Source organism: Phalangium opilio, unplaced genomic scaffold, assembly GCF_054372755.1.
Source record: "Phalangium opilio isolate 3A_F unplaced genomic scaffold, DU_Popi_V2 ptg000011l_1, whole genome shotgun sequence".
Lineage (NCBI taxonomy): Eukaryota > Metazoa > Arthropoda > Arachnida > Opiliones > Phalangiidae > Phalangium > Phalangium opilio.
The window spans coordinates 7,864,418-7,878,762 of NW_028324147.1; the positions used below are offsets into that span (position 1 = coordinate 7,864,418).

Here is a 14,345-nt window from a genome sequence, read left to right on the forward strand (position 1 = left end):
TGTCATATAAGTTACATTTTCGACTCAAAATCGAATTCCCAAAGAACACCCTCTTAGTTTATCAGACTCATCAGAAACACCCTGTATACTTTTCGAAAACTTCAAAACGGCTTATTTTAAATATTGCAATCCCGAGTGATAACTTAATAAGTACCTGGATACGTAGAATCTATGATTTGATCAATTTTCCCGTATCGTAATAAAGGGTTTTACCCCTAAAAACAAAGTAACTTTTAATTTTAAAACTTTATTATTTTCCCTGCAATTTTAAGCACGGATTATGAAAAATTCTCAAATATACTGAGGTTAATACTATATTGACCCCTCATAGAGTTATTTTCAAGAATCGAGGATCAAGTATTAATTGAAAAATTCCAGTTATAAGAATTTTTTGGTGGTGTTAAAAAACACAGATTTTATTTTTTACATCGAGTTTATCCTTGGCTTAGTTTTAAGCGTCGTTCTTTTTCTTAACGTTTTTCATTTAACTATATGAAAAAGCTGCTCTTACAGTTGACGACATGCTTAACCCAAAATAAAGCATTTGATTTATGATATATATTTCCCAAACCATCTTAAATGGATAATATTTTGTTTCCCCCCCATTAAATAAATCCCATCTAGCAAATGATCCAGGCGTGTCTGAATTAATGGAATTTTTCTCACTCTATAGTATTGCCTGCCTGCCTGCCTTTCAAGGTCTATTACAAATTTAATAAAAAAATAAAAACGGTGTAGGTTCGATAGTGTCATAGATCTTTCATGATATATTGACATAACAAAAGGTGATCTCCCTTAATAATTCTGACGTCATCAGAGGTATAAAGAAAGGGTTAAAGAAAGGAAAAGTGATTTTATATTATCGATTCTACTATACTAATTATATGACCACTGTCAGAAGTCTATTAAGTTAACCTAGACTTCTGTCAATCTGCATAGTGAAACATCCATTCTGGAAATAGCTCCGAATGATTTTAAAATTCAAATTAGTTTTATGATTTTATAGGTAATTTGAGATTTGCACCTTTGACCAATCGCGTAACCCCCTGCCTGCCTTCTTGTTAACAAAATTCAGTGGTACTTAGCCAGGTCGAGTGAGATTTAGCGCGATGTGACTTACACTTGTTCATGGCGCGACCGAGATATAGAGCGTAGCACGTGAGTTTTGTTATCAAGAATGCAGGACGTTACGTGATTGGTCGGAGGGGCAAGTTCCAAATTATCTATGAAAAAAAAAGCACATTTTCTTTGCATTCAATTTTAATTTTAAAGTAATTAATTTAAAGCGCTGAACGTCCACCTAAAGCGCCACATCTTTTACGTTCAATTTCTTAAATTTTATTAGTCTAACAAAGAGAGGTCAAAGGGTTAAGCTTTATCTGCGACTAACCCTAAACCTGGAAAACTCAGTGAAATAAATAGTTGACAAAAACACAGGGACAAGTCGAATATTTTAGAATTTCTAGTAAGATTCAGGGGAATTTGCGAGGTTTGAGTAAGTTCGCTCTGAGGAGGTTGCTTCAACTATAAAAACCACTCCCGTTGTTATTACTCCATATATGAAAAAATCCTTGGAAAACTGATGGAAATATATGGGAAAAAAACCTGGAAAACTCATGGATATCGGTATTCCAAAAGATTATAAACCCTATTTAACTTTACGAACGTGAAAGGTCTTAAGGACAATTAAATTATTAGTTTCTTAAGATAAGGGTCCATACCGAATTTATTTATAGGCGTGACACTATCCCTTGAATATTCAATTCATTTAATTGTCACATCTTATAAATTAAATGGCGTCGAGATCGGGAGTTCTCAATTAAAGACTAATTGAACAAAGGAACTATAAGAATGTTTTTTTGTGTGTTAACCCTGGCGGCCTGACACCTCGAGATGTCTTAATAAACTGGTTTGGTCCAAATTGTCCCCCGCGCTGCATGCGACGACTAAGACCGACTAAGACATTCCTTAATGTAAAAGATCACATCGTGAAACAATCGGTTCGGTTTGGTTTTTTTTTAGCGCGCGGTCGACCAAGAGAGGGGGGAGGTAGGAGGGTGTGTTTTGTAGGTGAGACGACAGGTAGATGGGGATAGGGGGGGACTTCCCCCTCTCTCTCGGGAGAGAACCCTGGGGCATTTTTTTTCCTTTTTTTTTTGTATCCCAGACACATTATTTTATTTTTTTATTATTTTTTTTGAGTTATTAATAATGAGAAAGATTTGTTTTCTCGCTTGTTCCCATGGTAACATTATTTTTAAACATCGTATCCGGTTTTTTATACCATACGCCAAGCGAGTGACACAAAGAAAATTATATACAGGTTGTTTCTACTTGATAAGTCTGCCATAAATTAAGGGATTGCATGTGTTCTTTGGGTGCACGATTTTGAGTCGAAAATGTAACTTCTATCTCCATTTTGAACTAAGGGGTAGCTGTTTTCGAGTTATGATTTGATTATCAGTGTTTTAGGGATGGCCCCGTTAATTTTAATTAAGAAATTGATTCAAGACAATGCTTTCAAATTTAATTAACATTGCAATCGTAACTTGTAAACAGTGTCCCTTAGGGCAAAATGTCCTATAAAACATTTTCAACTCAAAATCTAAAAATGTCGTGTAAAACACTTTCTACTAAAAATCCCAAAATGTCGCGTAAAACATTTTCAACTCAAAATGTCGCGTAAAACATTTTCAACTCAAAATGTCGCGTGAAACATTTTTAATTCTAAATCTCTGCAAAGTACACAATCCCTTAATTTATGGCAGACTTATCAGAAACACCCAGTATACGTCTCAGATTTATATTATATGTTTAATGTGAAACATTGTATACTTCATATTTTGTACGAAAGTGATTTTTATTGTAATCTCTATATTTATATTTGTATTTTTGTATTTGTATTTAAAGAGCATAATTCTCTTTTTATTATTTCCTGTATTCTTTGAAATAATATCGTTAGAAATTGGTAAAATGTTCAAATTCGAAATTGGAAGTCCTTTAAAAACGCCGTTGTGAATTTTTTACCAAGCAAATTACAGTTAAAAATGTTATTCAAAATTAAACCTTAAATTATTACTCTTTCAAGTGACACTTGTTGAATCGCAACTAAGTTAGTTTTCACTAAAACAAACCCCGCATGACACCGGTGTATTGCCGGACTATTATAGACTTCAGCAAGATCTCATTCACGTAAAGAGGGCTTCAGTGAAGAGACGGAGCAACCAAAACCCGATGGTGTCTGCATGCATGTCCAATACTTCCGGTACACAAACTAGTGTAACTAACTCTTATCGGCAGCATGATAATTTTTATCAGACTTTAACCTAAGTTAAGTTTTCTTCATCTTTTCTGGTGTGAATTGAAGTTTGGGGTCAAACCAGGGGTGAAAAATTTCTTTGAACCCGGTCCGGTTTACCTTACCTATCTATAAGCGGGAAGCGTTAACCAATGGGGTCTTTAGTTCGGTAAATTTACCACCAGACTAGAGTTATCAGTTAGTAAGATCATGAATCTCGCGTTCATTTCTGAACACAAAAAAAATCGTGAATATTGTAAAACCTCAAGTACCTAGATGGAGAGAGAGAAAAAAAAAATGTGAATAATCTGGAAAGTCGGTTAGTTTTTCGCAAAGGGCCAAAAAACGATATAATCAAATAAGCCAAAGTTCTCCATATAGGTATTATAGAGTCGAAAGCTGCAAAGGGTTCATACGAACCTGGAAAACCTGCAAAAATCAGGGAAATAAACAGTTAACAAAAACCTCAGGGAAAACTCAGGATTTCGAATTTTTTGTAAAATTTAGGGAAATCAGGGAAATTTGCGTCAAACAGGGGCCGAGTAATTAAGCAAAATGTTCATAAACATACCACCCTCCATAGGATTAACATAACACTATACTTTGGAGGCTCATAACTCTGGTTGTACTAGAGATACGGGGATGCCCTTTGAGTATGTTATAGTCCAATTTATCCCCCATCTAACCATACTAAAAACTTAGGGCTACGACAAACAGGGGCCGAGTAATTAAGCAAAATGTTCGTAAACATACCCTCCATAGGATTAACATTGCACAATACTTTGGAGGCTCATAACTCTGGTTATATTAGAGATACGGGGATGTCCTTTTAGTATGTTATAGTCCTATTTGCCCTCCCCCTCTTTCGTTAACATTTGCTCCATAGCATACTACATATACGGGAAAACTTGGAAAATTCAGGGAAGTATATGGGGAAAAACGTGGAAATCTCAGGGAAATTTGTTTTCCAAATGTTGTATGAACGCTGTGCATGGTTCTCGACGTTCTACAGCGTTTGGTTTGACTGTGGCTGAGCTGAGCTGAGTTCTCTCTCTGCTGGCTGGGTTGGCACTCTACACCGCCGAATGATGGATCGAGCAATTAAACTTTTCTTTCCGCCAGAATTTTTTCTCTCCTCTTCTCTTTTCTACAAAGACTAAAGGATCTCTAGTAAAAAAGAACGTTATTAACATAGCGTAATATGCCGCAAAAAAATTGAAAGAGGGGTTTTGTGGTGCATGGTGGTGGCTCAAAAGGGTGTCTCCCTCCCTCCCCTTTTGTTTTAAGCGGTCAGTTGCCCGCAATGGTGGTCACTTTTTTAAAAAAAGGCACTGTAAAGTTATTTTGTATTCGAAAGTATTTTCGTTGATTTATTAAAGTATATACAATTTTTGAAATTACGTAAAGAGAAACCAACACACAGGGGCAAGGATAATATAGACCATTTCGATGTAACCAAGAAGTGATATCTAGTTTATTAGGGAGAAGTTTAAGATACCTAAGTACTCGTGCGCCATAGTCCTGGTCCCCCTTTCAAAATACAAGGGGGGACGTAAAAGGAGGCCGGGCTGTTTCGCCTCTCCTCAGTCGGAAAATATGACTGTAATTTTCGTACTCATTCGCGTCGCGATGACGTGAGTTTTCAAGAACCAATGAGATGCTGGTTGGAATTTAGAGGCCGGGATTAACTCCGGACCTACGTTTGGACTGGAGATAAAGCTAGAAATGTGGCGAATTTTATCCTTCTCCCTAAGAAACTATAGGTATCACTTCTTGATGTAACTAAGTGAGAAGACACGGAAGGGGGTTTGCTCTGCCCTTCACCTCGATTTTTGGTGCCTGCGCTGTAGTTTTTTGTATCATGAAAGTGCAGTGAGAAGACAATGTATCATAACCCCCTTGTATGTCCACTTTCTGAGGGTTGCCTACCCCTCTTTTTATATCGAAAAGGTCTATTGGGGTAGATGAAATAATTAATGCACTCTGTATTGGAAACCGTCCGTACAGCTCAGCGCTTCATATTGTGAATGGATACATAATTCGGACTAGAAAGTAAAAGATTACGTTGCCGTCGATCGCCTCGTTAATTTCTTTCGGTCCGTGTCGGTGTGTTACCTTATCAGAAGTCAGTGCAGACGACTTAAAACGAGTTGCTTTTTAATACAAAAATAGGCGAATCCAAAATGACAAATACCAAGATCATTCGGCAATGAGGCATGATCGAGTGAGCTATTGCTGAAGAAAATGCGCTAAAGAAGTGGTGCCATCTCGACTCTGTCCGACGAACTTTAAATTTTTTGAAACTAAACCGCGAATCTTTTACGTAGTCATTGACACGTGTTTAATTTAGCGAGAAATGCGAATTCACCGTCGTAGTCTAGTCTGAATGGATCTTTATACCAAAAATATTCGCTATAGTTTGATATAATATTGAATATTAAGAGTATTAAAGCATTTATTACGGCACAAAGTGGGCGAGGTTAGTTCCCGGGAGCGGAGTGTTGCACGCTGCTCATTCTTCATCTCCTTATATTCGCTTGAATTTTTCTTTTTTCTTTATTTATTGAGTTTTGCTACACTGACCCTCGAGCGTAACCACGGACCATGATAGCAGGCTTACATGATCGTAATTTTTCTATGGAAATAATTTATTCGCGGCTAAAAAGCGCGCCGAAAGTGGGTGTAGGCGCAAAATTGAATTAATCGTCGGAAACAGTCTTCTAGGAACACGCTTCCCGCCTATTGGAGCGCGCCAATTTTATTTTAACATTTACGTAACCAATATCAAGGTCTTTAGATTTGGACTCGCTCCGGCTTTTCTCTTTTTAAGTGAATCTTGACAGATTATTATGACAGAGGCATCGCCCTTTAGCGATACCACGTGATTAGAAACGTTAACTAACATTCGTCGAACCTTATCCTTATCTTTAATAGTTTTGATGCACTTTTAAACTTATTAAGTTAACAAGGAAGTTGTTTTTTTATTACAATCTTCTGCCATTTTTCTGTATTTCAAAGATTTAGAATGTTTCATTTTAAAAATTATTATTGCGACGTTGCCGTTGCCGTACGCGTTACCGTTTTTAGCAACGTCGCGTACTTAAAATACACTTGACATAGTTTGATTAGTAAAGATAAGTGTTAAAACTGTTTAACGTAAGATTTCAGCCTTTACTTCTTAAAGGGAGTGTAAAGAATGAGATTCTTGAATTGCTTAATTATCCATATTTTGTTACGATATCTAACTGATATGTTAGGGAAAGGTGGCGCTAGGTATGTTAATAATAAAACGGAGCAGAGCCGTTGTGTACATTTTCCCACCTAGAAGTATAATCGACCCCAAGAAAATTTTGATACCAATATAACTTTCTTCTTTAGAGATCTTTTGAATTATTAACGGGACGTTTAGCTAGCGAAACACGATTACAATTAGTAACTTTTAGTTAAACATTAAAGATGCTACTACTAGTGTGTAAAGGGGTCATACCCTTGACCCGTTGCGTTGTTACAAGGCGCTCATTGACCCATGGAGAAAAAGATGTAAAATGATGGGCGACCTGCGGCAATGAGTCTCCCAGTGTACCTTTACCTTCGGTAGGCGATTGTTAAGTGCTGCCGCGTAGCGCCATTGTATTTGAATGAGAACTAGCTTCTTTTTTAAGACACAGGAGGCATCATGGACGGACGTTTCCGTACCGTACGACCCTACCTAAACGCTGAGGATGCTGGGAGGACTTCGTTGCATGCCGTTGCAGACTGCAACGTTATAGGTTTCTGCTCCATTCCTCCACCTTCAAGATACAAACAATAAAAAATTTCTAGAGTTTCACCATGCATAAATAATTTTAAGCTTCCGATACGAAATGTAAAATTTTGAAAGTTAGATAAAAGGCGCGTAGGCCTATATCATTTTCCTCTCATTTTGATACTCCCTAGTTATAGTATCCCTTTAGGCTGAACGGTTTCCTTAGCTCATTAGTAGGTCACGATATCTGTCGTCAAGATCAGCTAGGCCTAAATATACAAGTATTTTTCGTCAATAGCAGCTACTTTTTAGTTTGGAATATACCAGCCATCCATATCCCTAGTCTTGATCATTATTAAGAAGGAGAAGAAGAAGAAGAAGAAAAAAATAGTCCAAGATCTTTCCAGAAAGTCGGAAATATCTGTGTCCTGACATATAAAGAAGCGTCTGTGAGAGGGAGTCGACTAAATTGAGCCGAAAAATGAGATATGACAGACGTTTCAAACTTTCTTTTCCCACCGACGAGAAAATATTTCTAACAGCGTCATATTCCTTATAGGCGCATCCGTAATGAGGATGACATAGCTGAGCAAACAATTTAAACAGCGTACTGCATATTGTGTATAGTAAACACTGCATTCGTGCATGCATTGCATTTACGACAGTTACGCAAATAATTTGAATTTTTGTATAACCATCCTCGTTAAAATATAGTTTTCAGGTTATTTTTTATTTTTTTTTTGGTAAATACCTCTGCTGTGATCTCTACGAAATTTAAATTTACTATGGGGGTTTTCATAGATTTAAAAAGGTGTTTCTGAAAGGTGTGTCTGCCAGCAATTAAGGGTAGTGTTCTTTGGGCGATTTTGAGTCGAAAATGTTCCGTGACATTCTGCCACCGTTATCAAGTTAGGATTGGAGTATTTTATGGATTCGTGTCCATGTAAAAATTATGTGTTAGAATTAAGCAAAATCGGCGAGTGTCTTCTTGGACTATAGCTCTCCCCATTTGAATAATTATAATCTTACTACACATTGTCGCGTTTTCAAAACAGGCTATGTGGGGTCATCAGAAGTTCTATTCAAGAAAACGAAGTGACCTTGAAAAAAATACCTTAATTATTTTCGTAGGTAAATGATCACAAACGCTGCTGATCCAATTAACGCTGTTCAAAAATATAACAAAGTGCGTACTTTTATTAAAAGCTGTTCTAATCCCTAGATTAATTTTAAGGTAGTCAACCTTCAACGCGGTCAGGGCTCCCAGAGTACCTATAATACCTATAAATACCTATAATTCTGAGATGGTCCTATAAAAACCTATAATTCGTAAATTTATCCTATAATACCTATATTTTGGCGAGATTATGTTTGACCAGACACAAAAATCGCGGAGCTCGCTCCCAGAGGTTTTAAGTTATATATTCAAGAAGGCGATTTAAATGCTCTACGGCGATTTAAACGCTCTAGTTTAGTTATTTAGAATAATGACAGTTGATGGGCCTAAACATGTCAGGGAAAATCGTAATAAAAGTCCGACAAAACCTGAAAAAGTCAGGGAATTTGAATCTGAAAATTTCGTGGTAACCCTGAATTAGTCCAAAGTAATGCATGGTAAATAGTTTAGTTGCTACACTATTAACTACTAGTCGCAAGTAAATTAAATAATGATCATATTTTTATAAATATGTTTAAAAGTAGTCTACTCTCGAATATATAATATACTTCCTGTAAAACTCCAATAATTCGTAATTTTAAACGTATAAAATTTACATAACATAAGTTTGAACCTATAAATTGATGATTTTTGGACCTATAAATATCCTATAATTTTAGCCTTTTAGACCTATAATACCTATTATTTTTTGTGCACTAAGCGCTGGGAGCCCTGCACGGTATTCAATACATGCTTCAGTTGAGTGTTGTTTTTGTTTGGCTAGGTTGGGCTACTCTGATGAACAGAGCAAATTAGGGAAAGTAGTTTTACACGATTAATTTACGCATGTTAATATTTACTACGCTTAGTTATAGCCGTAAATCATTTTCATAATTGTTGCAAAATTGTGATCCTAACTGGTTTTAATCGATGTTTAAAATCTCTTGCATTCCACGTGAACCGATTATATTTTACCACTAATCATTTAGGATAGGACTTGTATAGATTACAAATAATACAGCCCATCTACAAACTATCATATAATTTTCTCTGTTTTTCGTTAGCATATTTTTTTCCAGAAGCTAAATATCAAACTTGTAGGTGTGTTATCAAATCAAAACTATGTCCTAAATAAATGATCAATGTTTGACCTCGTCGCGCCCCAACAAATGAACTGATATTTATATTGAGTACAGTTTTTTCATTACTTATGTATTTTGTCTATCGTGGGAAAATATCATCGCAAAGGGTTAAGAAAAATTTTACGAGAATTATGAATTAAGGTTGTTAACGGCAATTGTTGATAACACGCTTAATAATTTGCCTTTCTTTAACTCAAAATTTGTGCAGACGTTCAAGAGACACAAGCAAGGTTAAGATGATTAGGGAGTTTTAAGAAATTTAATCGAAGTTAGATAGAATTTGTACTTGACCCTTTCACATCACGTGTAGCGGATACAAATTGTGTCACGTGAGCTTTCGAAGCTTTTCATAACAGATAACTAAATTTAAAATTTAGTGATCTAGTTAATTATTTTGTGTAGACTCGTAATTATAGTATACATGTTTAACTTGTTTACGAATCTTTAATTTTTTGGTGTCGAAAGGGTTTTTTGGTCCCGAAATTTGAAACCTTTCGAGATTAGAATTTATTTGGTTCATTGATTATTCGCGTGTTTTTATTAATTTCGTTTATTTTATCGAAGAGAAATTTCTCTTCAACTCTTTAATCACCATTCTAGATCTATTTTTTTATTTTATTCCATTTTTTTCAACACAAATATTTAATTCATAAATTTGAAATTGTAAACCAGCCGTCTTTATAATGTCTAATCTTAACCCATTCGTATGGTGGTTTCAATGCGGTCAATATTAAATCACTATCAGACGAAACTACATGCATTATCTTTTCTTTTTTCCAACTCTCAAGAAAAATAACTCGAGTTCCAGACTTAATAACACTCAAAAATAAATTAGTAATCAAATTGATAAAATTTTGTGTAGGCTGTTTGATGCGCTAGCTGTCTTAAATTGCCAAGTTTCGTAAACATGTAGTCGGCAATATTTATACAAGGTATAATCATCCATTTACTGTATTTAAATTGGCATGTTATGACCTGATTCTGAAACTAAAATCAAGTTCTTTACAATTGTTACATATCTCTTAGTCAACAACGCCCAGCTGAAACCATATAACCCACGATGCTGAAATTTTGCATGTAGGTGCATGTAGGTGCTTTTAAGAAAGCGTTTTTTCCAATCCACCGCCATATTGGAAAATGGCGGCCATAAATGTATAGAACTTAACCTTACTTAATTAGTAACCTATGCGGTTTTGAAGAAAATTACCTGAATTTTAGTATACTGGTTTACTGTTTCTGATAAGTCTAGCTGGCATAAATTAAGGGGGATGTTCTTTGAGCTATTTTGAGTAAAACCTTTCTATGACATTTTGCCGTCCGGGTCTATCAGTAATTAAGGGCAGTGTTCTTTAGGTGATTTCGAGGCGGAAATGTGACTTTTATGACATTTTGCCACAAGGGACAGCGTTATCAAGTTATGATTTGAGTATTTTAAGGATGACCCCTTAAATTTAATTACTAAAATGAAAGACAATGATTTCTAATTTAGTTAAGGGGTCATCCGTAAATCATTCAAATCATTATTCGAAAACAGTGGCCCGGACAGCAAAATGTCATAGAACATTTTCGACTCAAAATCCCCCAAAGAACATCCCCTTAATGTATACCAGACTTATCTGAAACACCCTGTATATTTTGAGTATCCTTACATTAAGAAGTTGGATTTGAACCCTGATTCACTATAATTGTTGACTATTTCTTTTTTGTGTTTGTTTACGTCCGTTTAAGACAGCACTCCAACAGTCCTTTGTAGCATCATTAAGTTTCTTAACCATTACTTCAAGGAAGCCCCGATAAATCCTCGAAATACACCGTAAACATTTTTTGGTTATTTAGAAATACCGCAGTGATACGTAACCGAACGTAACTTGTAAAATATTTGGAATCCCACGACTTAACCATCAGTTCCTTTACTAATGACGATGAAACCACCGAAAATACGTCAGAGCTTTCCTTGTCTCATAGAATCATAGACAGTAGCCTTAAAAGTACGAAGGGGTCTAACATTTACTCGCGACTTTAATAATTTAATTGATGTGGAAGATTTACCCTATCACGCATAAGTATGGCTCTACCCTAGGGCTTACATCGTAGTTATTATCCGTGTGAGACAAAAGGTTTATCCCCAAAAAACGCAACAGATAGATGCACGACCTACTGTGTTCGAAGTACTGTACAGTAAAAAGATTTATCCCCGATGCGCGCTAGCTGCGCCGCGTACGATAGCTCAGCGGTGACTGAACGTAGCCCTTGCTAGGGTTCTAAACCGGTAAATTACCATGGTAACTATAATTTACGATTTTCTCGGCTAAATTACGAAAATGGTGATTACCGTGGTAATTTACCACTGAATTCGTGTTTTTTTCGCCTGGTAAAATGGTCTAAAAGATCCATGTTTTAAATCGAACCCTAGCCCTGCCTAACCAGAATCCTTTAGACCAATTCTAATGGAACCATGATAGGCTTATGATAAGGCTTTCAATATTTATTAAAATTTTACAAAGAAAACGTGATTTTATGTACATATTATTGGATAGTTTGTTCTTTCGCCTGGAAAATGGTCTAAAAGATTCATGTTTTAAATCGAAACCCAGCCGGCCCTGGCTAACCAGAATCCTTTAGACTAATACTTATGGAACCATGATAGGCTTATGATAAGAATTTCAATATTTATTAATATTTTACAAAGAAAACGTGATTATTGGGTACAAATTTCACGTGCGTGGCAAACGCGTGTCCGATCCCTCAAGAAACATAAAAATATCAGAAATCAACCGCGCAGTATATCAGTACGTATTACCGTCAGTTTTAAATCCATTTTCTAAAATAATATCGTTCTTTTTCTTTTCTCCGTAAATGTAAATGATATAAACCAAGGTATAAACTATATAGTTTCTTGAGGTTAGACGTCAATAATAAAAATGTTTTTTTTCTTTAAATTTTTTTTTCTTTTTGTAAAATAATGTTGGCAAACGTCTGCCATGGGGTATTTTTGCGAACAAATGGAGGCTTTTCTTCATTAAGTCGAATTGGAGAAAGCCAAAGAGAATCATTAAAAACCAAATGGTCCGAACAAACATTCCTTCAAGGCTAGATTACGCGGCGCCCGTTCCCAAATCAAACCAAAAATCCAAATAATACCCGAACTAAAAGAAAAAAAGAAAAGAAAAATCCCCTTTCTTGCGGGCTATTCTGCTAAATTTGAACTTTTTTCTCATTTTTATAATATTTCGTTACCGGTTAATTAATTTTGCAAGGACACAGTCTTACCAGACGGGGTGGGTTTAATTTAACCGTGGGAGGTTTTTTGGTCTGTCTGGTAAATTTCTTTAAAACCAAATACTTAATTTTAATTTTCGTTAATGGATGTATGGTATTATTAGGAATGCATACAGTTAATTGGAATGTCATGTTAATTTCTATGCGGGTTTTGTGGGTATACCGGACTTGAGAACTTACTACACGTCATGAATCGTAATTCTGATGGCGTCTTTCCAAATGTTGTTTCATTGGTTGATAGCGGCGAGTTAGATTATTCGCGGGGTATAATACGTCATATCAGGGATTCATGTAATTTTAGAAGTAGGAATGGAGAACAGAGTAATGTAGGTGCGCGTCGAAGTCCCGGACCCCCTTCCCACGGGACGGAGGGGTATGAAACAAGAGGCGGGTCATAGCGACAGAGGTAAAAAGGAATTACGTATTTTTCGCCGTCCCCGTCAGCAACGTCATCGAAACTTAGTTTAAGTAAGCCAATAAGGTAATTTGAAATTTTCGTTACGTGTTGGAGGGAGGGGCTCTATACTGGGCTATCAGTCGGACTGAAGTAAAGACTAACCGTTTTCCATTCCTACTTCTAAAATTACATATATAATGATTAGTCTACCTCTTCCAAAAAAGAAAAATCCTCCTAGATACGTTGAGAAATTGGCTGCAAAATTATTCCTATCAGCTGTATGCATTCCTAGTATTGTATAATTTGATGTTAATATTAAAATTATTGAAGTAATATTTTATGGAGTGTTTCAGTCTGTCCTAAATTATTAATGGCTAATCCCGAAAGTAACGATTAAAGTGTATAAATGTAGTTGCTGTTTTACGTCTAGCTAGCCGCAAATGTAGGGCAAACCTCAGTTATACAATGTTTGAAACCTTATGTTTCTACATTGTGCTGCAAAAAGGATGGTAGCACTGAAGTACCATGGGTTATATGGGTGATTTTGAGTCTAAAATGTTTTATAACACTTTGTCGTCCTTGTCACCGTTTTCTAGTTATTATTGGAGTGTCAATATAAGATTGAAACTGAAAGATGATTTCTAATTTCCAATCGTAACTTGTAAACGGTGGGTCTAAGGGCAAAGGTCATAGAACAGTTTCGACTCAAAATCATACGTAAAACCCACTGGACGTCTGTCCTTCCACACGCTTTATAACACTCTGTATTATAACCTATTAATACCTGGTGGAAGTTGGTCTATTCTGGTCTGGTTTAGAGAAGCAAACATAGATGGCGCTGCATTCTCGTTATTTAAATTGTCGCATGGAAGCCCCTACGGAAGGCCCATACTTCTACATTATGGAGTTATGACAATAGTGTAAAGACAAATATTTAAATTCCAAATCGTAATATACGACCTTCAAAGATGTAATTTTAATTTGAAAACATAACCGTAATTTAATTTCAATTAAGGCCTACATTTTTTACCAGCCGTAACTTGTTCCTTAAACTATTACATATAATACCGATTTTAATCGTGATAGAATTTAAATATTATATTAAATCCATTTAGGTAAATGTTCAAATAGTCATGGGAAATTGCTTTGGGCTTCGTAACTAAATCCCAATTTTTAATAATAAAAAAAAAAAGAAATAAAATAAAACCTTCCAATATTTCCTTATAACCGCGCTATTGATTTAAAGTTTAATTATCTTTTAAGATAATGAGAAATCTCGAATTTAAATTTTTTTTTGTATAGATTGAATTAAAAAATAATAAAAATAA

At 35.6% G+C, this 14,345-nt stretch overlaps 1 protein-coding gene across 3 annotated transcripts in view; it reads left to right on the forward strand.

Moving 5' to 3' along the window:
- LOC149710188 (uncharacterized) overlaps positions 1–14,345 on the forward strand; it is a 321,109-nt gene that overhangs the window by 181,990 nt on the left and 124,774 nt on the right. The gene's annotated exons all lie outside the window — the stretch shown is intronic.